This window comes from Oncorhynchus keta, chromosome 15 (assembly GCF_023373465.1).
Source record: "Oncorhynchus keta strain PuntledgeMale-10-30-2019 chromosome 15, Oket_V2, whole genome shotgun sequence".
NCBI classification, from domain to species: domain Eukaryota; kingdom Metazoa; phylum Chordata; class Actinopteri; order Salmoniformes; family Salmonidae; genus Oncorhynchus; species Oncorhynchus keta.
The window spans coordinates 4,706,822-4,734,287 of NC_068435.1; the positions used below are offsets into that span (position 1 = coordinate 4,706,822).

Below are 27,466 nucleotides of genomic sequence, written 5' to 3' on the forward strand. Positions count from 1 at the left end.
AATCAGTCCCTGATTAGAGGGGAATCACCCACCTGGTGTCCCAGGTCTAAATCAGTCCCTGATTAGAGGGGAATCACCCACCTGGTGTCCCAGGTCTAAATCGGTCCCTGATTAGAGGGGAATCACCCACCTGGTGTCCCAGGTCTAAATCGGTCCCTGATTAGAGGGGAATCACCCACCTGGTGTCCCAGGTCTAAATCGGTCCCTGATTAGAGGGGAATCACCCACCTGGTGTCCCAGGTCTAAATCGGTCCCTGATTAGAGGGGATTCACCCACCTGGTGTCCCAGGTCTAAATCAGTCCCTGATTAGAGGGGAATCACCCACCTGGTGTCCCAGGTCTAAATCAGTCCCTGATTAGAGGGGAATCACCCACCTGGTGTCCCAGGTCTAAATCAGTCCCTGATTAGAGGGGAACCACCCACCTGGTGTCCCAGATCTAAATCAGTCCCTGATTAGAGGGGAATCACCCACCTGGTGTCCCAGGTCTAAATCGGTCCCTGATTAGAAGGGAATCACCCACCTGGTGTCCCAGGTCTAAACCAGTCCCTGATTAGAGGGGAATCACCCACCTGGTGTCCCAGGTCTAAACCAGTCCCTGATTAGAGGGGAATCACCCACCTGGTGTCCCAGGTCTAATTCAGGCCCTGATAAGAGGGGAATCACCCACCTGGTGTCCCAGGTCTAAATCAGTCCCTGATTAGAGGGGAACAATGACAAAATGCAGTGGGACTGGCTGGGAGGTCCAAAGTTGAGTCTGTGTGGCCTGGGGGATTCGTCTCCTATTCTTTACCACGCCTTCTAAATGATCTATGGAAATATTGGCTTTTCCTTACACGTTTGCTTTGTTTACAAATTTACCAGTTTAACTTAACATGTTTTAGTTTGTGCCTGGTAAGTAAAATGTCTTTATGCAACTCAATGAGATACTGCTGTTCGTCAATGTGATGACTGATGTGATGCGTTTTCTTCTACTGTAGCACAGAGATACCCCTGAAAACAACCCAGACCCTTTCCCTTTGAGTTCACAGCGGAGAGCCTGAAGGTGAGTCGACGAGAACACGACCATCAGAGAAATACCTGCACGTCAAACTCAACTTTGAAAACCAACACTTTTATCACATCTTTATAAATCGTTTTGAACAGGAAGCTTTATTAAAAAAAAAAAGGTCACATTCTCTGTTCTTGTGGACATCATATAGCCTCACTAATGAAAAGCTGTTTTGTCATTGTTTTTAGAGGATTGATGCTATCGTTAGTATGTACCCAGAGGGCCACAAACAGGCCTCCACCATCCCTGTGTTGGAACTGGCTCAGAGATGGATGGCTCCCCATCTCAGCCATGAACAAGGGCATTCATCAATCGATCAATCAATATCCTGAGGCATCGGTCTGTTTTTAGAATAGAGTATGTTCATTTAATTTTTTGCTGTTTGGCAACGATTTGTAGAACGATAGAATTCGACAGAACCTGTGGAGACTTGGGGGCGTGTTCAGTACTCCATCCATTATTAGATTAACGCTCCTCCTGTCCACGAGCCTTCATTTTTCCGAATTGTTTCTCCCTCTCTCTCTCTTCTCCCAGGTGGCCGAGGTGCTTGAGGTCCCTCCGATGAGGATCTATGAGGTAGCGACGTTCTACAACCTTGTTTCCTGAGGCAGCCGGTGGGAAAGTACCACATCCAGATCTGCACTACAACTCCCTGCATGCTTTGCGACTCCGACAGCATCCTGGAGGCCCTCCAGAACAAACTGGGTAAGAGGTCGACTGTCCCGTTTGGTGCACAGACGGACCTAGAATGAAGGGGATTCAAGTGGAGATGGAAAACAGATGTCTTGACGGCGTATATTTATGACAGATTAACAACATCCAAGTAGATGTTCTGCAAATATAAACATCAGATTTTTACGGAGTCACAGTTCACATGAGGAAATTAGTCAATTTAAATAAATTCCTTTGGCCCTAATCTATGGATTTCACATGACTGGGAATACAGATATGCTTGTGTTGGTAACCTTAAAATTAAAAAGTAGGGGCGTGGATCAGAGAACTAGTCAGTATCTGGTGTGGATCAGAGAACCAGTCAGTATCTGGTGTGGATCAGAAAACCAGCCAGTATCTGGTGTGGATCAGAGAACCAGTCAGTATCTGGTGTGGATCAGAGAACCAGTCAGTATCTGGTGTGGATCAGAGAACCAGTCAGTATCTGGTGTGGATCAGAGAACCAGTCAGTATCTGGTGTGGATCAGAGAACCAGTCAGTATCTGGTGTGGATCAGAAAACCAGTCAGTATCTGGTGTGGATCAGAAAACCAGTCAGTATCTGGTGTGGATCAGAGAACCAGTCAGTATCTGGTGTGGATCAGAAAACCAGTCAGTATCTGGTGTGGATCAGAGAACCAGTCAGTATCTGGTGTGGATCAGAGAACCAGTCAGTATCTGGTGTGGATCAGAAAACCAGTCAGTATCTGGTGTGGATCAGAGAACCAGTCAGTATCTGGTGTGGATCAGAAAACCAGTCAGTATCTGGTGTGGATCAGAGAACCAGTCAGTATCTGGTGTGGATCAGAGAACCAGTCAGTATCTGGTGTTGATCAGAGAACCAGTCAGTATCTGGTGTTGATCAGAGAACCAGTCAGTATCTGGTGTTGATCAGAGAACCAGTCAGTATCTGGTGTTGATCAGAGAACCAGTCAGTATCTGGTGTGGATCAGAGAACCAGTCAGTATCTGGTGTGGATCAGAAAACCAGTCAGTATCTGGTGTGGATCAGAGAACCAGTCAGTATCTGGTGTGGATCAGAGAACCAGTCAGTATCTGGTGTGGATCAGAGAACCAGTCAGTATCTGGTGTGGATCAGAGAACCAGTCAGTATCTGGTGTGGATCAGAGAACCAGTCAGTATCTGGTGTGGATCAGAGAACCAGTCAGTATCTGGTGTGGATCAGAGAACCAGTCAGTATCTGGTGTGGATCAGAGAACCAGTCAGTATCTGGTGTGGATCAGAGAACCAGTCAGTATCTGGTGTGGATCAGAGAACCAGTCAGTATCTGGTGTGGATCAGAGAACCAGCCAGTATCTGGTGTGGATCAGAGAACCAGCCAGTATCTGGTGTGGATCAGAGAACCAGCCAGTATCTGGTGTGGATCAGAGAACCAGCCAGTATCTGGTGTGGATCAGAGAACCAGCCAGTATCTGGTGTGGATCAGAGAACCAGTCAGTATCTGGTGTGGATCAGAGAACCAGCCAGTATCTGGTGTTGATCAGAGAACCAGCCAGTATCTGGTGTGGATCAGAGAACCAGCCAGTATCTGGTGTGGATCAGAGAACCAGCCAGTATCTGGTGTGGATCAGAGAACCAGTCAGTATCTGGTGTGGATCAGAGAACCAGTCAGTATCTGGTGTGGATCAGAGAACCAGTCAGTATCTGGTGTGGATCAGAGAACCAGTCAGTATCTGGTGTGGATCAGAGAACCAGCCAGTATCTGGTGTGGATCAGAGAACCAGCCAGTATCTGGTGTGGATCAGAGAACCAGTCAGTATCTGGTGTGGATCAGAAAACCAGTCAGTATCTGGTGTGGATCAGAAAACCAGCCAGTATCTGGTGTGGATCAGAGAACCAGTCAGTATCTGGTGTGGATCAGAGAACCAGTCAGTATCTGGTGTGGATCAGAGAACCAGTCAGTATCTGGTGTGGATCAGAGAACCAGTCAGTATCTGGTGTGGATCAGAGAACCAGTCAGTATCTGGTGTGGATCAGAGAACCAGTCAGTATCTGGTGTTGATCAGAGAACCAGTCAGTATCTGGTGTGGATCAGAGAACCAGTCAGTATCTGGTGTTGATCAGAGAACCAGTCAGTATCTGGTGTTGATCAGAGAACCAGTCAGTATCTGGTGTGGATCAGAGAACCAGTCAGTATCTGGTGTTGATCAGAGAACCAGTCAGTATCTGGTGTGGATCAGAGAACCAGTCAGTATCTGGTGTTGATCAGAGAACCAGTCAGTATCTGGTGTGGATCAGAAAACCAGTCAGTATCTGGTGTGGATCAGAGAACCAGTCAGTATCTGGTGTGGATCAGAGAACCAGTCAGTATCTGGTGTGGATCAGAGAACCAGTCAGTATCTGGTGTGGATCAGAAAACCAGTCAGTATCTGGTGTGGATCAGAGAACCAGTCAGTATCTGGTGTGGATCAGAGAACCAGTCAGTATCTGGTGTGGATCAGAGAACCAGTCAGTATCTGGTGTGGATCAGAGAACCAGTCAGTATCTGGTGTGGATCAGAGAACCAGTCAGTATCTGGTGTGGATCAGAGAACCAGCCAGTATCTGGTGTGGATCAGAGAACCAGCCAGTATCTGGTGTGGATCAGAGAACCAGCCAGTATCTGGTGTGGATCAGAGAACCAGCCAGTATATGGTGTGGATCAGAGAACCAGCCAGTATCTGGTGTGGATCAGAGAACCAGTCAGTATCTGGTGTGGATCAGAGAACCAGCCAGTATCTGGTGTTGATCAGAGAACCAGCCAGTATCTGGTGTTGATCAGAGAACTAGTCAGTATCTGGTGTGGATCAGAGAACCAGCCAGTATCTGGTGTGGATCAGAGAACCAGTCAGTATCTGGTGTGGATCAGAGAACCAGTCAGTATCTGGTGTGGATCAGAGAACCAGCCAGTATCTGGTGTGGATCAGAGAACCAGTCAGTATCTGGTGTGGATCAGAGAACCAGTCAGTATCTGGTGTGGATCAGAGAACCAGTCAGTATCTGGTGTGGATCAGAGAACCAGTCAGTATCTGGTGTGACAAACCATTTGCCTCATGCGACGCGACACATCTCCTTCGCGTAGAGTTGATCAGACTGTTGACTGTGGCATGTTGGGCCTCAGGATCTCGTCATTCAAAAGTGCATTCAAACTGCCATCGATACAATGCAATTGTGTTTGTTGTCCGTACCATAACCGCACCACCACCATGGGGCACTCTGTTCACAACGTTGAAGTCAGCAAACCGATCGCTCACACAACGCCATACACGTGGTCTGTGAATGTGAGGCCGGTTGGACATACTGCCAAATTCTCTAAAACGACGGCTTCTAGTAGAGAAATTAACATTGAATTCTCTGGCAACAGTTCTGGTCGACAGTCCTGCAGTCAGCATGCCAATTGCACGCTTCCTCAAAACTTGAACATCTGTTGCTTTGTGTTGTGTAACAAAACTCTGCCCCCAGCACAAGGTGCACCTGTGTAATGATCATGCTGTTTAATCAGCTTCTTGATATGCCACACCTGTCAGGTGGATGGATTATCTTGGCAAAGGAGAAATGCTCACTAACAGGGATGTAAACAAATTTGTTTCACAACATTTTAGAGAAATAAGTCTTGAATCTTTTATTTCAGCACATGAAACATAGGACCAACACTTGACATGTTGTGTTTATATTGTTGTTCTGTGTAGATGTGTTCACAGAAGCTTTAAGCTAGCTGTGGAGGAAAACCATTATTATGTTATATGTATTGGAATCATTGTTCTATTATTTAACCATGATAGGTAGACACAGCTTTCATTGTTATATTATTTAATCATGATAGGTAGAGACAGCTTTCATTGTTATATTATTTAACCATGATAGGTAGAGACAGCTTTCATTGTTCTATTATTTAATCATGATAGGTAGAGACAGCTTTCATTGTTCTATTATTTAACCATGATAGGTAGACAGCTTTCATTGTTCTATTATTTAACCATGATAGGTAGAGACAGCTTTCATTGTTCTATTTCCATGATAGGTAGAGACAGCTTTCATTGTTCTATTATTTAACCATGATAGGTAGAGACAGCTTTCATTGTTCTATTATTTAATCATGATAGGTAGAGACAGCTTTCATTGTTCTATTATTTAACCATGATAGGTAGAGACAGCTTTCATTGTTATATTATTTAATCATGATAGGTAGAGACAGCTTTCATTGTTCTATTATTTAACCATGATAGGTAGAGACAGCTTTCATTGTTCTATTATTTAATCATGATAGGTAGAGACAGCTTTCATTGTTCTATTATTTAACCATGATAGGTAGACAGCTTTCATTGTTCTATTATTTAACCATGATAGGTAGAGACAGCTTTCATTGTTCTATTATTTAACCATGATAGGTAGAGACAGCTTTCATTGTTCTATTATTTAACCATGATAGGTAGAGACAGCTTTCATTGTTCTATTATTTAATCATGATAGGTAGAGACAGCTTTCATTGTTCTATTATTTAACCATGATAGGTAGACAGCTTTCATTGTTCTATTATTTAACCATGATAGGTAGAGACAGCTTTCATTGTTCTATTTCCATGATAGGTAGAGACAGCTTTCATTGTTCTATTATTTAATCATGATAGGTAGAGACAGCTTTCATTGTTCTATTATTTAACCATGATAGGTAGACAGCTTTCATTGTTCTATTATTTAATCATGATAGGTAGAGACAGCTTTCATTGTTCTATTATTTAACCATGATAGGTAGACAGATTTCATTGTTCTATTATTTAACCATGATAGGTAGAGACAGCTTTCATTGTTCTATTATTTAATCATGATAGGTAGAGACAGCTTTCATTGTTCTATTATTTAACCATGATAGGTAGAGACAGCTTTCATTGTTCTATTATTTAACCATGATAGGTAGAGACAGCTTTCATTGTTCTATTATTTAATCATGATAGGTAGAGACAGCTTTCATTGTTCTATTTCCATGATAGGTAGAGACAGCTTTCATTGTTCTATTATTTAACCATGATAGGTAGAGACAGCTTTCATTGTTCTATTATTTAACCATGATAGGTAGACAGCTTTCATTGTTCTATTATTTAACCATGATAGGTAGAGACAGCTTTCATTGTTCTATTTCCATGATAGGTAGAGACAGCTTTCATTGTTCTATTATTTAATCATGATAGGTAGAGACAGCTTTCATTGTTCTATTATTTAACCATGATAGGTAGACATATTAGGCAATAGAATTTGAAGTTTGTTCTGGTCTCTTTAATATAGCCTGGGAGTCAGTCCGTTTCTGATCTCTTTAATATAGCCTGGGTGCCTGTCCGTTTCTGGTCTGTTGCCAGCTCCTTATGGAATGGATTAGGTAACAATACCAACAGATCTGAGACCCGGCTATCAAGATCCCAGTTCACCAATTCTTCCATCAGATCAGTGTAATTTGTACTATGTTTAAAGGCCCAGTGTAATCAAAAACATGATTGTTTTGTGTTTTGTGTTTTTCTATATATTTATCCCCACACAGAGTTTGGAATAATACTGTGAAAATGATGATAATGCCCCATTTAGTGTAAGCCCTGTTTGAAAAGACCACCTGATATTTCTACCTGTTTTAGTGGGATGGAGTTTTGGCCTACATGGTGACATCACCAGGCAGTAAGTGAGTTAATAGACCAATAAGAAAGAGTTCCAAACCTCTCTGCCAATAACAGAACATTTTCACTTTTCCCCTCCCCACTCAGACCACTCCCAAATTCTTGCTTAAGAAATGTATTTTTTCTAAGAAGCTATTTATTTATTTTCTATATTTTTTAAAAACATTTTCAATGAAAACAATCAGTGATGCTAACAGTTACCCAGAAAACATTTAGATATTGAGATAAAAAAAAAAAAAAATGGCTACATTTGACCTTTAAAAAAAATAAAAAAAAGTTTTTTTCCCTCAGGCATCAAGGTAGGAAGAATGACGTCAGACAAGATGTTCTCTCTAATAGAGGTGGAGTGTCTCGGTGGCTGTGTTAACGATCCCATGGTCCAGATCAACGACAACTACAACGTGAGTTATTCTCTGCTGTTAAACCATCTGTAGCACAGTTGGTAGAGCATGGCGCTTGTAACGCCAGGGTAGTGGGTTCGATTCCCGGGACCACCCATACGTAGAATGTATGCACACATGACTGTAAGTCGCTTTGGATAAAAGCATCTGCTAAATGGCATATATTTTTATATATATATGCTTCACAGAAAAAAAACACAACGATATACACGGAGTGGACAAAACATTAGGAACCCTTTCCTAATATCGAGTTGCACCCTGTTTTGCCCTCAGAACAGTCTAAATTAGTAAGGGCATGGGACACTACAAGGTGTCAAGCGCTGGCCCATGTTGACTCCAATGCTTTCCACAGTTGTGTTAATTTGACTGGATGTCTTTTTGGGTGGTGAACCATTCTTGATACACACGGGAAACTGTTGTGTAGAAAAACCCAGCAACTGGTGCTCCTGGCACCTACTACCATAGCCTGTTCAAAGTAGAGGTCGACCGATGAATCGGAATGGCCGATTTATTAGGGCCGATTTCAAGTTTTCATAACAATCGGAAATAGGGTGAGGTTTTTGGGCGCCGATTTGCCGATAAAAAAAATCAAAATAATAATAATAAAAGAATAATAATATATATATATTTTTTTTAGACCTTTATTTAACTAGGCAAGTCAGTTAAGAACACATTCTTATTTTCAATGACGGCCTAGGAACGGTGGGTTAATAACTGCCTCGTTCAGGGGCAGAACGACAGATTTTCACCTTGTCAGCTCGGGGGATCCGATCTTGCAACCTTACAGTTAACAAGTCCAACGCAATAACGACCTGCTTCTCTTTCGTTGCACTCCACAAGGAGACTGCCTGTTACGCGAATGCAGTAAGCCAAGGTAAGTTGCTAGCTAGCATTAAACTTATCTTATAAAAAACAATCATAATCACTAGTTAACTACACATGGTTGATGATATTACTAGATATTATCTAGCGTGTCCTGTGTTGCATATAATCTGACTGAGCATACAAGTATCTAAGTATCTGACTGAGCAGTGGTAGGCAGAAGCAGGCGCTGTAAACATTCATTCAAACAGCACTTTCGTGCTTTTTGCCAGCAGCTCTTCGTTGTGCGTCAAGCATTGAGCTGTTTATGACTTCAAGCCTATCCTGAGATGAGGCTGGTGTAACCGATGTGAAATGGCTAGCTAGTTAGCGGGGTGCGTGCTAATAGTGTTTCAAACGTCACTCGCTCTGAGCCTGTGGTTGTTCCCCTTGCTCTGCATGGGCAACGATGCTTCGATGGGGGCTGTTGTCGATGTGTTCCTGTTTCGAGTCCAGGTAGGGGCGAGGAGAGGGACGGAAGCTATACTGTTACACTGGCAATACTAAAGTGCCTATAAGAACATCCAATAGTCAAATGCTAATGAAATACAAATGGTATAGAGGGAAATAGTCCTATAATAACTACAACCTAAAACTTCTTACCTGGGAATATTGGAGACTCATGTTAAAAGGAACCACCAGCTTTCATATGTTCTCATGTTCTGAACAAGGAACTGAAACGTTAGCTTTCTTACATGGCACATATTGCACTTTTACTTTCTTCTCCAACACTTTGTTTTTACATTATTTATTTGAGGCTAAATTGATTTTATTGATGTATTATATTAAGTTAAAATAAGTGTTAATTCAATATTGTTGTAATTGTCATTATTACAACAAAAAAAGAGAGAATTTGCCAATTTAATCGGTATCGGCTTTTTTGGCCCTCCAATAATCGGTATCAGTATCGGCGTTGAAAAATCATATTCGGTCGACCACTAGTTCAAAGGTAAATAGACTGGTGTTGTGACGATACTGGGTAAATAGACTGGTGTTGTGGCGATACTGGGTAAATAGACTGGTGTTGTGACGATACTGGGTAAATAGACTGGTGTTGTGGCGATACTGGGTAAATAGACTGGTGTTGTGGCGTTACTGGGTAAATAGACTGGTGTTGTGGCGACAGGGTGTTGATACTGGGTAAATAGACTGGGGTTGTGGCGATACTGGGTAAATAGACTGGTGTTGTGGCGATACTGGGTAAATAGACTGGTGTTGTGGCGATACTGGGTAAATAGACTGGTGTTGTGGCGATACTGGGTAAATAGACTGGTGTTGTGGCGATACTGGGTAAATAGACTGGTGTTGTGGCGACAGGGTGGTGATACTGGGTAAATAGACTGGTGTTGTGGCGACAGGGTGTTGATACTGGGTAAATAGACTGGGGTTGTGACGACAGGGTGGTGATACTGGGTAAATAGACTGGTGTTGTGGCGACAGGGTGTTGATACTGGGTAAATAGACTGGGGTTGTGGCGATACTGGGTAAATAGACTGGTGTTGTGGCGATACTGGGTAAATAGACTGGTGTTGTGGCGATACTGGGTAAATAGACTGGTGTTGTGGCGTTACTGGGTAAATAGACTGGTGTTGTGGCGTTACTGGGTAAATGGACTGGTGTTGTGGCGTTACTGGGTAAATGGACTGGTGTTGTGGCGATACTGGGTAAATAGACTGGTGTTGTGGCGTTACTGGGTAAATAGACTGGTGTTGTGGCGTTACTGGGTAAATAGACTGGTGTTGTGGCGATACTGGGTAAATAGACTGGTGTTGTGACGTTACTGGGTAAATAGACTGGTGTTGTGGCGACAGGGTGGTGATACTGGGTAAATGGACTGGTGTTGAGGCGATACTGGGTAAATAGACTGGTGTTGTGACGTTACTGGGTAAATAGACTGGTGTTGTGACGTTACTGGGTAAATAGACTGGTGTTGTGGCGATACTGGGTAAATAGACTGGTGTTGTGGCGATACTGGGTAAATAGACTGGTGTTGTGGTGATACTGGGTAAATAGACTGGTGTTGTGGCGATACTGGGTAAATAGACTGGTGTTGTGGTGATACTGGGTAAATAGACTGGTGTTGTGGCGTTACTGGGTAAATAGACTGGTGTTGTGGTGATACTGGGTAAATAGACTGGTGTTGTGACGTTACTGGGTAAATAGACTGGTGTTGTGGTGATACTGGGTAAATAGACTGGTGTTGTGGCGTTACTGGGTAAATAGACTGGTGTTGTGGCGTTACTGGGTAAATAGACTGGTGTTGTGGCGTTACTGGGTAAATAGACTGGTGTTGTGACGTTACTGGGTAAATAGACTGGTGTTGTGACGTTACTGGGTAATTAGACTGGTGTTGTGACGTTACTGGGTAAATAGACTGGTGTTGTGACGTTACTGGGTAAATAGACTGGTGTTGTGGCGATACTGGGTAAATAGACTGGTGTTGTGGCGATACTGGGTAAATACTGGTGTTGTGGACGTTACTGGGTAAATAGACTGGTGTTGTGGCGTTACTGGGTAAATAGACTGGTGTTGTGACGATACTGGGTAAATAGACTGGTGTTGTGACGATACTGGGTAAATAGACTGGTGTTGTGACGATACTGGGTAAATAGACTGGTGTTGTGACGATACTGGGTAAATAGACTGGTGTTGTGACGATACTGGGTAAATAGACTGGTGTTGTGGCGTTACTGGGTAAATAGACTGGTGTTGTGACGTTACTGGGTAAATAGACTGGTGTTGTGACGTTACTGGGTAAATAGACTGGTGTTGTGGCGTTACTGGGTAAATAGACTGGTGTTGTGGCGATACTGGGTAAATAGACTGGTGTTGTGACGTTACTGGGTAAATAGACTGGTGTTGTGGCGTTACTGGGTAAATAGACTGGTGTTGTGGCGTTACTGGGTAAATAGACTGGTGTTGTGGCGTTACTGGGTAAATAGACTGGTGTTGTGACGTTACTGGGTAAATAGAATGGTGTTGAGGCGATACTGGGTAAATAGACTGGTGTTGTGGCGATACTGGGTAAATAGACTGGTGTTGTGACGTTACTGGGTAAATAGACTGGTGTTGTGGCGTTACTGGGTAAATAGACTGGTGTTGTGGCGATACTGGGTAAATAGACTGGTGTTGTGGCGATACTGGGTAAATAGACTGGTGTTGTGACGTTACTGGGTAAATAGACTGGTGTTGTGGCGATACTGGGTAAATAGACTGGTGTTGTGACGTTACTGGGTAAATAGACTGGTGTTGTGGCGTTACTGGGTAAATAGACTGGTGTTGTGACGTTACTGGGTAAATAGACTGGTGTTGTGGCGATACTGGGTAAATAGACTGGTGTTGTGGCGATACTGGGTAAATAGACTGGTGTTGTGGCGATACTGGGTAAATAGACTGGTGTTGTGACGTTACTGGGTAAATAGACTGGTGTTGTGACGTTACTGGGTAAATAGACTGGTGTTGTGGTGATACTGGGTAAATAGACTGGTGTTGTGGTGATACTGGGTAAATAGACTGGTGTTGTGGTGATACTGGGTAAATAGACTGGTGTTGTGGTGATACTGGGTAAATAGACTGGTGTTGTGACGTTACTGGGTAAATAGACTGGTGTTGTGACGTTACTGGGTAAATAGACTGGTGTTGTGGTGATACTGGGTAAATAGACTGGTGTTGTGGTGATACTGGGTAAATAGACTGGTGTTGTGGTGATACTGGGTAAATAGACTGGTGTTGTGACGTTACTGGGTAAATAGACTGGTGTTGTGGCGTTACTGGGTAAATAGACTGGTGTTGTGGCGATACTGGGTAAATAGACTGGTGTTGTGGCGTTACTGGGTAAATAGACTGGTGTTGTGACGATAGGATGTTATTGTGACGTTTCTGTCCTGTGATTTCCAGGAAGACCCGAGTCCAAAAGACATCGATCAGATCATTGATGAGCTGAAAGCTGGGAACGTCCCTCTGCCTGGGCCCAGGTATTTTCACCATTTCACTCATGTTTTTATTCATTGCCCCCCAAAAAAATATCTCCTATCTGTTGTGACCGAATTGATATGTCCTCTCTCCTTCAGTTTAGTAGCCTTATCAAACGTTATGCACGTAACTGCGTTGTAATAGGCTACATGAGGAGTCGGCAACCTTTTCTCATGCCAATTTGTCTGACCACTTCCACAGTTATGATTTTCACATTTTTGGTGAAACAGTTTCACTTCATTTATAACAATTTCTTCATATCTCAATCAAAATGACATCCAAATCTAAATGAAAAATGATAATCCTAAAAAAGTAGTAACCTTCTATTGCAAATGCCAATATGTAAAAAATAATATACAAAAAGCCAACAAACAAAAACATTGCAGACTGCCAGTAGAAAATATCCTGATAAAAAAATAAAAAATAAAAATATCCTATAAATCACATTTGCTACATGGCCTGTCTGCAATGAATTTGAAACATTGTGTCAACTAACTTGGGTCAGTTTGCCAAGTGAACTTGCAACAATGTATAAAATATTCAGGGCCGCTCAGTTTCCACAGCTGTAGGCTATTTGCGTACAGGATAAGAAGCAGTGCTTGACCTTGGCAGGAGCTCACCGGAGCGGAGTACCAGCGCCTCACATTTTCTACTGCTTGAGCTCCTGTTCCTCTTTATAGAATATTATCTAAAACAGTATTGTGGAGTTCCTGTTCCTCTTTATAGAATATGATCTAAAACAGTATTGTGGAGTTCCTGTTCCTCTTTATAGAATATAATCTCAACAGTATTGTGGAGTTCCTGTTCCTCTTCATAGAATATTATCTAAAACAGTATTGTGGAGCTCCTGTTCCTCTTTATAGAATATAATCTCAACAGTATTGTGGAGCTCCTGTTCCTCTTTATAGAATATAATCTCAACAGTATTGTGGAGTTCCTTTTCCTCTTTATAGAATATAATCTCAACAGTATTGTGGAGTTCCTTTTCCTCTTTATAGAATATAATCTCAACAGTATTGTGGAGTTCCTGTTCCTCTTTATCGAATATTATCTAAAACAGTATTGTGGAGTTCCTGTTCCTCTTTATAGAATATTATCTAAAACAGTATTGTGGCGTTCCTGTTCCTCTTTATAGAATATGATCTAAAACAGTATTGTGGAGTTCCTGTTCCTCTTTATAGAATATGATCTAAAACAGTATTGTGGAGCTCCTGTTCCTCTTTATAGAATATTATCTAAAACAGTATTGTGGAGTTCCTGTTCCTCTTTATAGAATATAATCTCAACAGTATTGTGGAGCTCCTGTTCCTCTTTATAGAATATAATCTCAACAGTATTGTGGAGTTCCTGTTCCTCTTTATAGAATATTATCTAAAACAGTATTGTGGAGCTCCTGTTCCTCTTTATAGAATATAATCTCAACAGTATTGTGGAGTTCCTGTTCCTCTTTATAGAATATAATCTCAACAGTATTGTGGAGTTCCTGTTCCTCTTTATCGAATATTATCTAAAACAGTATTGTGGAGTTCCTGTTCCTCTTTATAGAATATTATCTAAAACAGTATTGTGGCGTTCCTGTTCCTCTTTATAGAATATGATCTAAAACAGTATTGTGGAGTTCCTGTTCCTCTTTATAGAATATGATCTAAAACAGTATTGTGGAGTTCCTGTTCCTCTTTATAGAATATGATCTAAAACAGTATTGTGGAGCTCCTGTTCCTCTTTATAGAATATTATCTAAAACAGTATTGTGGAGTTCCTGTTCCTCTTTATAGAATATTATCTAAAACAGTATTGTGGAGCTCCTACATATAATACAGTACCAGCATTCAAAATGAGTACCGGAACCTATTTCTGGTGTGTTTTTGGGGTATCTTTACATTTACTTCACCATTCCTAAGGAAAATATTGTACCTTTTTAACTCTCATACATTTTCCCTGACGAGCCAAATTACTCGTTACATTTTGAATGCTTAGCAGGACAGGGAAATTGACCCACGTATCAAGAGAACATCCCTGGCCATTCCTACTTCCTCTGGTCTGGTGGACTCACTAAACAGAGAACATCCCTGGCCATTCCTACTTCCTCTGGTCTGGCGGACTCACTAAACAGAGAACATCCCTGGCCATTCCTACTTCCTCTGGTCTGGCGGACTCACTAAACAGAGAACATCCCTGGTCATTCCTACTTCCTCTGGTCTGGCGGACTCAATAAACAGAGAACATCCCTGGTCATTCCTACTTCCTCTGGTCTGGCGGACTCACTAAACAGAGAACATCCCTGGCCATTCCTACTTCCTCTGGTCTGGCGGACTCACGAAACAGAGAACATTCCTACTTCCTCTGGTCTGGAGGACTCACTAAACAGAGAACATCCCTGGCCATTCCTACTGCCTCTGGTCTGGCGGACTCACTAAACAGAGAACATCCCTGGCCATTCCTACTGCCTCTGGTCTGGCGGACTCACGAAACAGAGAACATTCCTACTGCCTCTGGTCTGGAGGACTCACTAAACAGAGAACATCCCTGGTCATTCCTACTTCCTCTGGTCTGGCGGACTCACTAAACAGAGAACATCCCTGGCCATTCCTACTTCCTCTGGTCTGGCGGACTCACGAAACAGAGAACATTCCTACTTCCTCTGGTCTGGCGGACTCAATAAACAGAGAACATTCCTGGTCATTCCTACTGCCTCTGGTCTGGTGGACTCACTAAACAGAGAACATCCCTGGCCATTCCTACTTCCTCTGGTCTGGCGGACTCACTAAACAGAGAACATCCCTACTTCCTCTGGTCTGGTGGACTCAATAAACAGAGAACATCCCTGGCCATTCCTACTGCCTCTGGTCTGGCGGACTCACGAAACAGAGAACATTCCTACTGCCTCTGGTCTGGAGGACTCACTAAACAGAGAACATCCCTGGTCATTCCTACTTCCTCTGGTCTGGCGGACTCACTAAACAGAGAACATCCCTGGTCATTCCTACTGCCTCTGGTCTGGCGGACTCACTAAACAGAGAACATCCCTGGTCATCCCTACTGCCTCTGATCTGGAGGACTCACTAAACAGAGAACATCCCTGGCCATTCCTACTTCCTCTGGTCTGGCGGACTCACTAAACACAAATGCATATTTTGTAAATAACGTTGGGGTGTGCCCCTAGCTGTCTGTACATTTTAAAAACAAGAAAATTATGCCGCCTGGTTTGCTTTAATATAAGGAATAAGAAATTATTTATACTTTAATTTATACTTTTGATACTTAAGTATATTTAAAACCAAATACTTTGACTTTACACAAGTACTATTTTACTGGGTGACTTGAGTAACTTTCTATTAGGGTATCTATACTTTTACAATTGGGTACTTCTTCCACCACTGCATATTTCAGTCCAAGTCGAGCACTGATAAGAAGTAATCAGGTAGGACTATTTGTATGGTGTTTCCATTGGATCAGAGCATGACATTGTTCCCTTTCACGCTGAGTGGTTGTCGAAAGGGAGAGAGCTGGAAAGATCTTTCAAATACATTGAGGAACTATTGACATTATCAATGGATGGAAAAACAGACTTCGTTCACTTTCTGTTTGAGGTGAAGAAAACATTACTTTGAGAAGCTCCACAGCTCATTGGTGGTGGGGCGTTAACCAATCAGAAACACTATCAGATCCCCAAATGGGCACATTATTATGCCTCTGTTTTCACGCAGGTCAGGTAGCCTATAGGTCTACTTCTGTGTGTCATCAGGTAGTCTATAGGTCTACTTCTATGTGTAATCAGGTAGTCTATAGGTCTACTTCTATGTGTCATCAGGTAGTCTATAGGTCTACTTCTATGTGTAATCAGGTAGTCTATAGGTCTACTTCTATGTGTAATCAGGTAGTCTATAGGTCTACTTCTATGTGTCATCAGGTAGCCTATAGGTCTACTTCTATGTGTAATCAGGTAGTCTATAGGTCTACTTCTATGTGTAATCAGGTAGTCTATAGGTCTACTTCTATGTGTAATCAGGTAGTCTATAGGTCTACTTCTGTGTGTAACCAGGTAGTCTATAGGTCTACTTCTATGTGTAACCAGGTAGTCTATAGGTCTACTTCTATGTGTAACCAGGTAGTCTATAGGTCTACTTCTATGTGTAACCAGGTAGTCTATAGGTCTACTTCTATGTGTAACCAGGTAGTCTATAGGTCTACTTCTATGTGTAACCAGGTAGTCTATAGGTCTACTTCTATGTGTAATCAGGCCAGGTAGCCTATAGGTCTACTTCTATGTGTAATCAGGTAGTCTATAGGTCTACTTCTATGTGTAACCAGGTAGTCTATAGGTCTACTTCTATGTGTAACCAGGTAGTCTATAGGTCTACTTCTATGTGTAATCAGGTAGTCTATAGGTCTACTTCTATGTGTAACCAGGTAGTCTATAGGTCTACTTCTATGTGTCATCAGGTAGTCTATAGGTCTACTTCTATGTGTAATCAGGTAGTCTATAGGTCTACTTCTATGTGTAATCAGGTAGTCTATAGGTCTACTTCTGTGTGCTCGTCCTTATTCAACATTCACAGGAGAGCTCCAAACAGAAGACAATAAATAAATTGACAGAATTGACGTGTTTCTCACAAGTGTATCATAAGTTGTGCGCTGTGCAAACAATGTGTCCACTCCGACAATGAGACCAGGAAGACTGGAACAATAATATAGAAAGCATGAAGAGAAATGACTGTAACCAAAGTAACAAACACTGTAGATTATGAAGTAATGGTAGACGTAGTACTGGGGACGCATGTCATGGGGGAATTGATAGACACCTAACAATAAAACACAAACAATTCACACAATGAAGTTATGAAACAATGCTATGTCTTCCAATGGTGCGACTGCTGTCGGCATCCAAAGATGAACCCACTTGAATAAACGCTTGGAGGTAAAGGATGACAGCAGTGGTGTCGTCTACGGCGATACGGATATCACCTATTATTGATATCTACTTAGCACATTATGAATTATATATAATATAATATAATAATATATCACACCGCTGCTCTGTCTTTTAGCTATTTGCACTCTTTACGGATTAGTGGTTGTTGTGGACGGGCTGTTCACAAATCTAAAATGTGTATTTGAACCCAATAATGGTTGAATTCAAGAAGTTTAACCTTTAGCCGATCAATCATTGTTTTTGAAACCCGGTCGACGGCCAGTGAAAAATGTGCAACAGCTGAATAGTGCAGATCCCAGCCTATAGAATAACAGCTGCATAGTGTGGATCCCAGCCTATAGAATAACAGCTGCATAGTGTGGATCCCAGCCTATAGAATAACAGCTGCATAGTGCAGATCCCAGCCTATAGAATAACAGCTGCATAGTGTGGATCCCAGCCTATAGAATAACAGCTGCATAGTGTGGATCCCAGCCTATAGAATAACAGCTGCATAGTGAGGATCCCAGCCTATAGAATAACAGCTGCATAGTGAGGATCCCAGCCTATAGAATAACAGCTGCATAGTGTGGATCCCAGCCTATAGAATAACAGCTGTATAGTGTAGATCCCAGCCTATAGAATAACAGCTGTATAGTGCAGATCCCAGCCTATAGAATAACAGCTGTATAGTGCAGATCCCAGCCTATAGAATAACAGCTGCATAGTGTGGATCCCAGCCTATAGAATAACAGCTGCACAGTGTGGATCCCAGCCTATAGAATAACAGCTGCACAGTGTGGATCCCAGCCTATAGAATAACAGCTGCATAGTGTGGATCCCAGCCTATAGAATAACAGCTGCATAGTGTAGATCCCAGCCTATAGAATAACAGCTGCATAGTGCAGATCCCAGCCTATAGAATAACAGCTGCATAGTGCAGATCCCAGCCTATAGAATAACAGCTGCATAGTGCAGATCCCAGCCTATAGAATAACAGCTGCATAGTGCAGATCCCAGCCTATAGAATAACAGCTGTATAGTGAGGATCCCAGCCTATAGAACAACAGCTGTATAGTGCAGATCCCAGCCTATAGAATAACAGCTGTATAGTGAGGATCCCAGCCTATAGAACAACAGCTGTATAGTGTGGATCCCAGCCTATAGAATAACAGCTGCATAGTGCGGATCCCAGCCTATAGAATAACAGCTGCATAGTGCAGATCCCAGCCTATAGAGTAACAGCTGCATAGTGTGGATCCCAGCCTATAGAATAACAGCTGCATAGTGTGGATCCCAGCCTATGGAATAACAGCTGCATAGTGTGGATCCCAGCCTATAGAATAACAGCTGTATAGTGCAGATCCCAGCCTATAGAATAACAGCTGCATAGTGCAGATCCCAGCCTATAGAATAACAGCTGTATGGTGCAGATCCCAGCCTATAGAATAACAGCTGTATAGTGCAGATCCCAGCCTATAGAATAACAGCTGCATAGTGCAGATCCCAGCCTATAGAATAACAGCTGTATAGTGCAGATCCCAGCCTATAGAACAACAGCTGTATAGTGTAGATCCCAGCCTATAGAACAACAGCTGTATAGTGTAGATCCCAGCCTATAGAATAACAGCTGTATAGTGCAGATCCCAGCCTATAGAATAACAGCTGCATAGTGCAGATCCCAGCCTATAGAATAACAGCTGCATGGTGTGGATCCCAGCCTATAGAATAACAGCTGTATAGTGCAGATCCCAGCCTATAGAATAACAGCTGTATAGTGCAGATCCCAGCCTATAGAATAACAGCTGTATAGTGCAGATCCCAGCCTATAGACATTGTATATGTAAACAAACACTGGTTATAACTATAATGTTGATATCATGGATGGTCAGTCCTGTATAGCCTCATAACATGGTTATAACTATAATGTTGATATCATGGATGGTCAGTCCTGTATAGCCTCATAACATGGTTATAACTATAATGTTGATATCATGGATGGTCAGTCCTGTATAGCCTCATAACATGGTTATAACTAATGTTGATATCATGGATGGTCAGTCCTGTATAGCCTCATAACATGGTTATAACTATAATGTTTATCATGGATGGTCAGTCCTGTATAGCCTCATAACATGGTTATAACTATAATGTTGATATCATGGATGGTCAGTCCTGTATAGCCTCATAACATGGTTATAACTATAATGTTGATATCATGGATGGTCAGTCCTGTATAGCCTCATAACATGGTTATAACTATAATGTTGATATCATGGATGGTCAGGCCTTGCGTCCATTTCTCTGTTTATTAATCCGAGACTGGTTACATTTCTCCAGGCCCTTCCCTCAGCTTTTTACCAAAACAGATTTTTCCTTTAAACAGCTGCATATTATCAAGATATCAAAGTGTCACCAACTAAAAGGTAAACAATATATTCCTGTCGTAAATGCAGAATATGGTATTGATTACTGAGTTTTGGGGGTAATAAAAAAAGGTTACTGATTTACAACTGGACAGGGTAACTAGTAACTAACGGATCACATTTAGAGAGTATTGACTTATCAGCATAGACTTATTCACCGACAGCATTCACCTACTCAGCCCATAGAGAATACACAGCGAGTAGCAGCAGTATAGAAACCAAAGGGGTGTCGGTGGTGTCAGTGGGTCCGTTGGTGTCAGGTGGTGTTAGCGGTGTCAGGTGGTGTTAGCGGTGTCGGTGGTGTTAGCGGTTTCGGTGGTGTCAGGTGGTGTTAGCGGTGTCGGTGGTGTCAGTTGGTCCGGTGGTGTCAGGTGGTGTTAGCGGTGTCGGTGGTGTTAGCGGTTTCGGTGGTGTCAGGTGGTGTTAGCGGTGTCGGTGGTGTCAGGTGGTGTCAGTTGGTCCGTTGGTGTCAGGTGGTGTTAGCGGTGTCGGTGGTGTTAGCGGTGTCGGTGGTGTCAGGTGGTGTCAGGTGGTGTTAGCGGTGTCGGTGGTGTCAGGTGGTGTTAGCGGTGTCGGTGGTGTTAGCGGTGTCGGCGGTGTCAGGTGGTGTTAGCGGTATCGGTGGTGTCAGGTGGTGTTGGCGGTGTCGGTGGTGTTAGCGGTGTCGGCGGTGTCAGGTGGTGTTAGCGGTGTCAGGTGGTGTTAGCGGTGTCGGTGGTGTTAGCGGTGTCGGTGGTGTCAGGTGGTGTTAGCGGTGTCAGGTGGTGTCAGTGCAATCCAAGAGGCCATTTCATTCATTGTTCTGTTAACTGCTGGACGAAAACAAACTCGACCAGTCGACTAAATGGGTTCAGCCCTAAAGTTAACGTTCCTGTATCGTAACAGAGCCCATGTGTATATATAGATGTGTATGTATAGATGTATATTTTAATTGTACCTTTATTTAACTAGGCAAGTCAGTTAAGAACAAATTCTTATTTTCAATGACTGCCTAGGAACAGTGGGTTAACTGCCTGTTCAGGGGCAGAACGACAGATCTGTACCTTGTCAGTATAGGTGTGTGTTTGTAGATATGTGTATATAGATGTGTATATAGATATGTGTATATAGATGTGTATATAGATATGTGTATATAGATGTGTATATAGATGCGTATTGAATGGTTCATGAAAGGAGAGATGCACATCCCTATAAAATGTTAGACAATCACTAGTGCTTGTTACACACACAAAGGGTTGATGGTTGAATACTACTAGTTGGTTTTTACTGCATTTATTTAAAAAACAAACATCTATTTTACCTAACCATCTTGATGAATGAGAACTTCTCAACTGGCCTACCTGGTTAAATAAAGGTGAAATAAAAAATTAAAACATTCTAGGCTTTGGAGCTCAGGCTGCAATAGAATGCTGTGGTTTATCAGTGAATTCAATTAAATTAACGAATTAAAAAAATTAAAATGAAATTAAATGACGAATGATACACTTGACCAGGGTTTGATTATTTCAATATATATATATATTTTTTTGTGTTTTTTTTGTTTTATCTTCCAGGAACGGGCGTTTCTCCTGCGAGCCAGCAGGAGGACTGACGAGTCTGTCTGAGCCTCCCCCTGGACCTGGTTTCGGTGTCAGAGCTGATCTATAGAGACCTACAGTGTATTTCAACAACTCCCTAGCCCCTATACAGTGCACTACCGAAGCCCATAGGGCGCCAGTTCAAAGTAGAAAAAAAGTTTTTAAAAAAAATATATATATACTGTATAAAACCGTCCTGTTCAGGGGAAATTATGTAATATTGTAAATAAAATGTCAATGTGCTCATGGGGCGTCACTTTAGATAAGACACTAACTATCTGTCTCGAAGAGAAATCTAGGTCGACACAGATTTGATACAGTATTTCTATTAGAAAACGTTTACTACACCACACTGTCAACGACATGCAGATCAAGAAACTATGAATCATTTTTAAAAGTCAGAAAAGAAAACTGCCGGAAAGAATAGGAACTCTTATGTGAATTTTGTTAAAAGTTGCCACAAGCCTCGCACAGAAATGTATTCTTATCGAGAGCATCAATTGATGGGGTAAAATACGTACAGTACCAGTCAAAAGTGGACAACCTAGTCATTCCAGGGTTTTAATTTATTTTAATATTTTCTACATTGTAGAATAGAAGAAACTATGAAATAACACAAGGAATCAAAAGTATTACATCAAAATATACATCAAAAGTAGCCACCTTTTGGCTTAATGACAACTTTGCACACTCTTGGCATTCTCTCAACCAGCCTCACTGAGCTCGAGCTGTTTTGCAAGGAGGAATGGGAAAAAAATGTCAGTCTCTCGATGTGCAAAACTGGTAGAGACATACCCCAAGCGACGTACAGCTGTAATCGGAGCAAAAGGTGGCGCTACAAAGTATTAACTTAAGGGGGCTTTTTGATCAGTTTTTGATTTGTTTAAAAAAAGTTTGAAATATCCAATAAATGTCGTTCCACTTCATGATTGTGTCCCACTTGTTGTTGATTCTTCACAAAAAAAATACAGTTTTATATCTTTATGTTTGAAGCCTGAAATGTGGCAAAAGGTCGCAAAGTTCAAGGGGGCCGAAAATACTTTCGCAAGGCACTGTACCCATTCCGATAAGGGAGTACTATTGTACTAGTAATGTTAAATAATAAATTGGCAACTAAGCCAATTGTATTATGACTTGCCTCCTCCAGTTTAAGTTTATCGTGATGGTAATGACGTTTGTTTTTATTAGGTTATTAGGTTGAGGTCGCTAGCTACAGTGGTAACTTCAACCTAGCCTCGCATTTAGCTAGCTACAGTGGTATCTTCAACCTAGCCTCGTTTTTAGCTCGCTACAGTGGTATCTTCAACCTAGCCTCGCTTTTAGCTAGCTCCAGTGGTATCTTCAACCTAGCCTCGCATTTAGCTAGCTACAGTGGTATCTTCAACCTAGCCTCGCTTTTAACTAGCTACAGTGGTATCTTCAACCTAGCCTCGCGTTTAGCTAGCTACAGTGGTATCTTCAACCTAGCCTCGCGTTTAGCTAGCTACAGTGGTATCTTCAACCTAGCCTCGTTTTTAGCTAGCTACAGTGGTATCTTCAACCTAGCCTCGCGTTTAGCTAGCTACAGTGGTATCTTCAACCTAGCCTCGTTTTTAGCTAGCTACAGTGGTATCTTCAACCTAGCCTCGCGTTTAGCTAGCTACAGTGGTATCTTCAACCTAGCCTCGCGTTTAGCTAGCTACAGTGGTATCTTCAACCTAGCCTCGCTTTTAGCTAGCTACAGTGGTATCTTCAACCTAGCCTCGCGTTTAGCTAGCTACAGTGGTATCTTCAACCTAGCCTCGCGTTTAGCTAGCTACAGTGGTATCTTCAACCTAGCCTCGCTTTTAACTAGCTACAGTGGTATCTTCAACCTAGCCTCGCGTTTAGCTAGCTACAGTGGTATCTTCAACCTAACCTCGTTTTTAAGCTAGCTACAGTGGTATCTTCAACCTAGCCTCGCGTTTTGCTACTTACAGTGGTAACTTCAACCTAGCCTCGTTTTTAGCTAGCTGAGTTGAGGGAGAAAAAAAGGAAACTAAAACAAAACATGTTTTATCACTTGATGCAATATATTTATCCTGTCTTGAATGAAAAGGTCATATTTTGCACTTTGGGGTTTCCTGAACGTGGGCATTCCTGCATCTGCAGGAACACCTCTTTATGCTTCTCTTTATGCTTCTATTGGTCCATTTTAAAGCTAGGAGGGGGAGGCACTTCAGTACAATAGGTGGCAGTAATGCACCATTGGATGCCAACCGCAGATAAACCCACAGAAGAAGAGGCAGACTGTCCTTCGCCCTCACCTGTCAGGCACTCTTCCCCCGCAGTTCTGTTAATGATGGCAGTTGTTCTGTAAACATTTAGGACACCGGGTGCTAGCTAGCTAGCTAGTTAGAAAGATAGGACTCCGGTACACTGTGCAAGCAGGAGGTGGGGATAGTTCGGTAGCTAGCACACCGGTAGACAGTGTCCTTCGCCCTTGTCTGTCGGGCACTGTTTTCCCGCAGTTCTGTTAATGACTCTGGTACATAGCAAGCAAAATAGGTAACTAACTAGAGATAGCTAGGACACCGGTGTCCTTTGCCCCCGGCCTGTCGGGCTGTTTTCCCGCAGTTCTGTTACGACACTGTGTGCTAGCTGGTTAGCTAGCTAACTAGGACACAGCAGGCAGGATAGGTAGCGAGCTAGGACACTGGAAGACAGTGTACCTTGCCTGCCAGGCACTGTTAGCTAGCAAGGAGGTCTCCGCTACACAGCAGGCGGGAGGCTGGGTCGACACCGGTAGAAAGTTCAACTGTCTGTTTAGTAGCGAAGCAATACTCTGTGAAGATGACATAAGACATCACAGTGGTACCGTGAGTCTTCAGGCAAGACGCATGTGGCATTTTGGAAAGTTTTTTAAATTTTTTAAAAACGACTGAGTTGTCTGTTGTCATAGAGATAGAAGACTCATGATGGGTATATAACCGCGTATAGCATGGACATTGCAATTGAGGCCTTCCACAATTTTACATGTGTCAAATGGATGTGGATACCTATGAGTTGAGAATTATCAGCCAATGAAGAACAGAAAGAAAATGAAGATGGCTTTCAATGCAAAAGCGTCACGGACGCTTTAATGACACAGATAACAAAGATGAGTCCTATATCTATCTCTATGGCCTGTATATACACACACGCGTATCTACCCTCTCATTGGCTAGAATGGTCCCACCTGATCTCGCCCCCTCCTCCTCATGCCTTCCATCTTTGAGGACATGTATTTCTATTGTTCGAGCGGGCACTCGAATCTCTTGTCAATATAATAGACAATCTTTCATAATGTTCTCCCAATCGCGCATGCGCTTTAATACCCATATAATGCAAATATCACTGCGCCACAACAATTCGATATAGACAGAGCGGCAGGAATGATGCAACACATCGACGGAACTAGAATACAGTGTCTATGCATTCATATAAATGACAATTGAATGCACACAGTCAGATTTTACCTCTCTGTTATGTCTTCATTCGACATGTTCGAAAAACATTCCCTGAAGCCGCAGAGCGGAGCGGAAAGGATGACCTCTCCCTCTCCGATGCACCCCCAAAAGTTGACTTGCAAAATACTCACCATTCGGTATCTATTACACGCAATAAAACACGACTTTAAAATGTACATACTAACCTAACGAAGATGTATTACATTTTTTTTATTAATAATATCGAAGCCATTTCTATCAGTTCCGGGAAATGTTTAAAATGTGGTAAATAGCTTGACATACCCATTATCCAGCAGACTTATAGACCCTTAAAAAAAAAAAAAAAAAAGAAGATTGTCAGGACTCACGTGACCAATATGACTGTTCTCGGCCAATGGGAGCGACGTTTGCATGATTCGCTGCTGGGGGGAGTTTCTTCTTGAAGACGAAGGACGGACTGGGGGACGTTTTCAAACCCAGCAGTAAACTGGACGTCACACGTAGCCCCCTAGTCCAGCTACTGTTCATGGTCAATATTTTTGGGGGAAATTACTGTTTTTACAAGCTACGTAGTTTTATCTTCACGATCTGAATGAACAGGCAGAACCCGATGGGTAATTGAAAAGGTAAGCAGAAAGTTAAATGTTCATATTTCTTTAGATTTGATTGCTCATGATCATAGTAAAACCCCAGCTAAGCAAGCTAATCAACTTTGACGTTAGCTATAGCCACAACTTTTATTGTTATTTTTGGGCTTGTATGTCACCTACTTTTTTAAAATTTTTATGGACGCATTTAAGTAACAGGTGTTTTACTTATGTGTCAAAGTTGCTTTTATGCTAATAATATGAATAATTATAGCTGTGTGTTGCTGTGTGTCGAAGGGAAAAGCTGGGTGACAACTGGTGGCTAACTAGTTAGCTTCAGCTAGCCTGTAAGGTATTCGCCTCAGCGGGCTTTTGTCTACACGGGATGTTTTTTTTGGTTTTTGTTCTCCATGTAACTTACACATTGAACGATTTAAAAAAAATATATATATATATATCTTTAAAGTATTTTTTCCCCCCCTGCAACAGACCATGGTTACACAGTAAATTGACCGAGACTTTCGCCAGGTAGCAAATTCGACACATTTTATGTAACGTAGTCTACGTAGTCTCCAGAAGGAATAGCTAACGTCAACGTAACTACTGTAGCCCTCGTTACAGACGTTCCGGCGCCGAACGTAGCGTAAGTACGCTATTCTCTAAACACTATCCACGTTAACCCGGGCTAACTAGCTAGCAAGCTAACTGTATTCGCGTCCATTTATGTCCATATACGTTTAAAACGTCCGAATATTTGTCACGTTGGATCTGTAAAACAAAAATGCACATAATAATAACAATTATAATTATTTGCGATTTGTAAATTTGACAACAGTACAGCCAAGGTACAGCAGCGAGTCAAGCATTTTTTTTTTTTTTAGGGGGGGGGGTGTGTTGGTTGAACCGCTTGTCTGTCTGTCTGGTGTGACCGTCCTTCGCTCTGGAAACCTTTTGTCTAAAGGACGTATCACTCAGATCCTATACAAAAACCAAGCCACCAGTGCGAGCTGAATAATACTTCACGTCTCTCGTTCATGACAATGACAGAATAAATACATTGTATTATAGCCACAATGGGTGCAGAATGAACTGTCTCCATGAAGTATGATGAAATATCAAATCAAGGGGTGATGTCATTTCTACCCTCCCCATGCTGTTGCAGTATTTTGTATAGCCTAATATCAGAGCAATACAGGTTGGAATTGATATCCAGCTATTGTCTATTGTGAGGCAGCAATGATAATGACACTGAATCTGTGAATTTAGTTGCAAGTAGGGCTCCGCTTATCTAAATAGTTTCCCCCCTTTTCCTACTACAAAATATAGCTGTACGCTTTCCAGCCTAAATAATCAAAATCATAGTAATGTGTGTGTGCAATAAAGAAGTTGATTACAGAATGCATAGTGACTAACCCTAGGGTTTGCCTTAAACACTTACCATGTTGAAAACAAACCCTCCCCCCAAAATACTAGTCCTATATATTTTCCTATATACTTTAAAAATGGGCCTTTGATACCACCCTGAATTGTTATTTAGCTCGATGACAGAATTCTGGTTTGAATGTCTGTTTTAACTTCATCACTACACTAAAATTGTATTTTGTTGTCACATCATGTCCCTCATTTGTGTTACTGTAGTACCAAGTACTTAAAACTCACTATCACTGAGTACATTATCACGAGTACATTGTACATATTGAACTTATTATGTCAGTTTGTGCAGTAGTTATGTGAACACCGTACTCTGCTTATCTTAATTGGCGTAAGGTCATAATCGGAAGTATATATACATATTTACATATCAAAATGTATCTGTCGAACCTGAGCAGTTCAGATGGGATCTTCAAACAAACACTGGGCGAGCAGC

At 42.1% G+C, this 27,466-nt stretch overlaps 1 protein-coding gene and 1 pseudogene across 6 annotated transcripts in view; both read left to right on the forward strand.

The window, feature by feature from the left end:
- Positions 1-712: 712 nt before the first annotated feature.
- Positions 713-22,704, forward strand: LOC118377201 (NADH dehydrogenase [ubiquinone] flavoprotein 2, mitochondrial-like; annotated as a pseudogene).
- A 2,718-nt stretch (positions 22,705-25,422) lies between these two features.
- The window catches only part of LOC118377200 (ankyrin repeat domain-containing protein 12-like), a 69,666-nt gene continuing 67,622 nt past the window's right edge, over positions 25,423-27,466 (forward strand). For 5 of the 6 annotated variants that reach the window (XM_052462959.1, XM_052462933.1, XM_052462960.1 and 2 more), the window contains exon 1: positions 25,423-25,638. The gene's annotated coding sequence lies outside the window, so the exon portion shown is untranslated. The remainder of the gene's footprint in view (positions 25,639-27,466) is intronic. The other variant, XM_052462966.1, reaches the window with a different exon arrangement.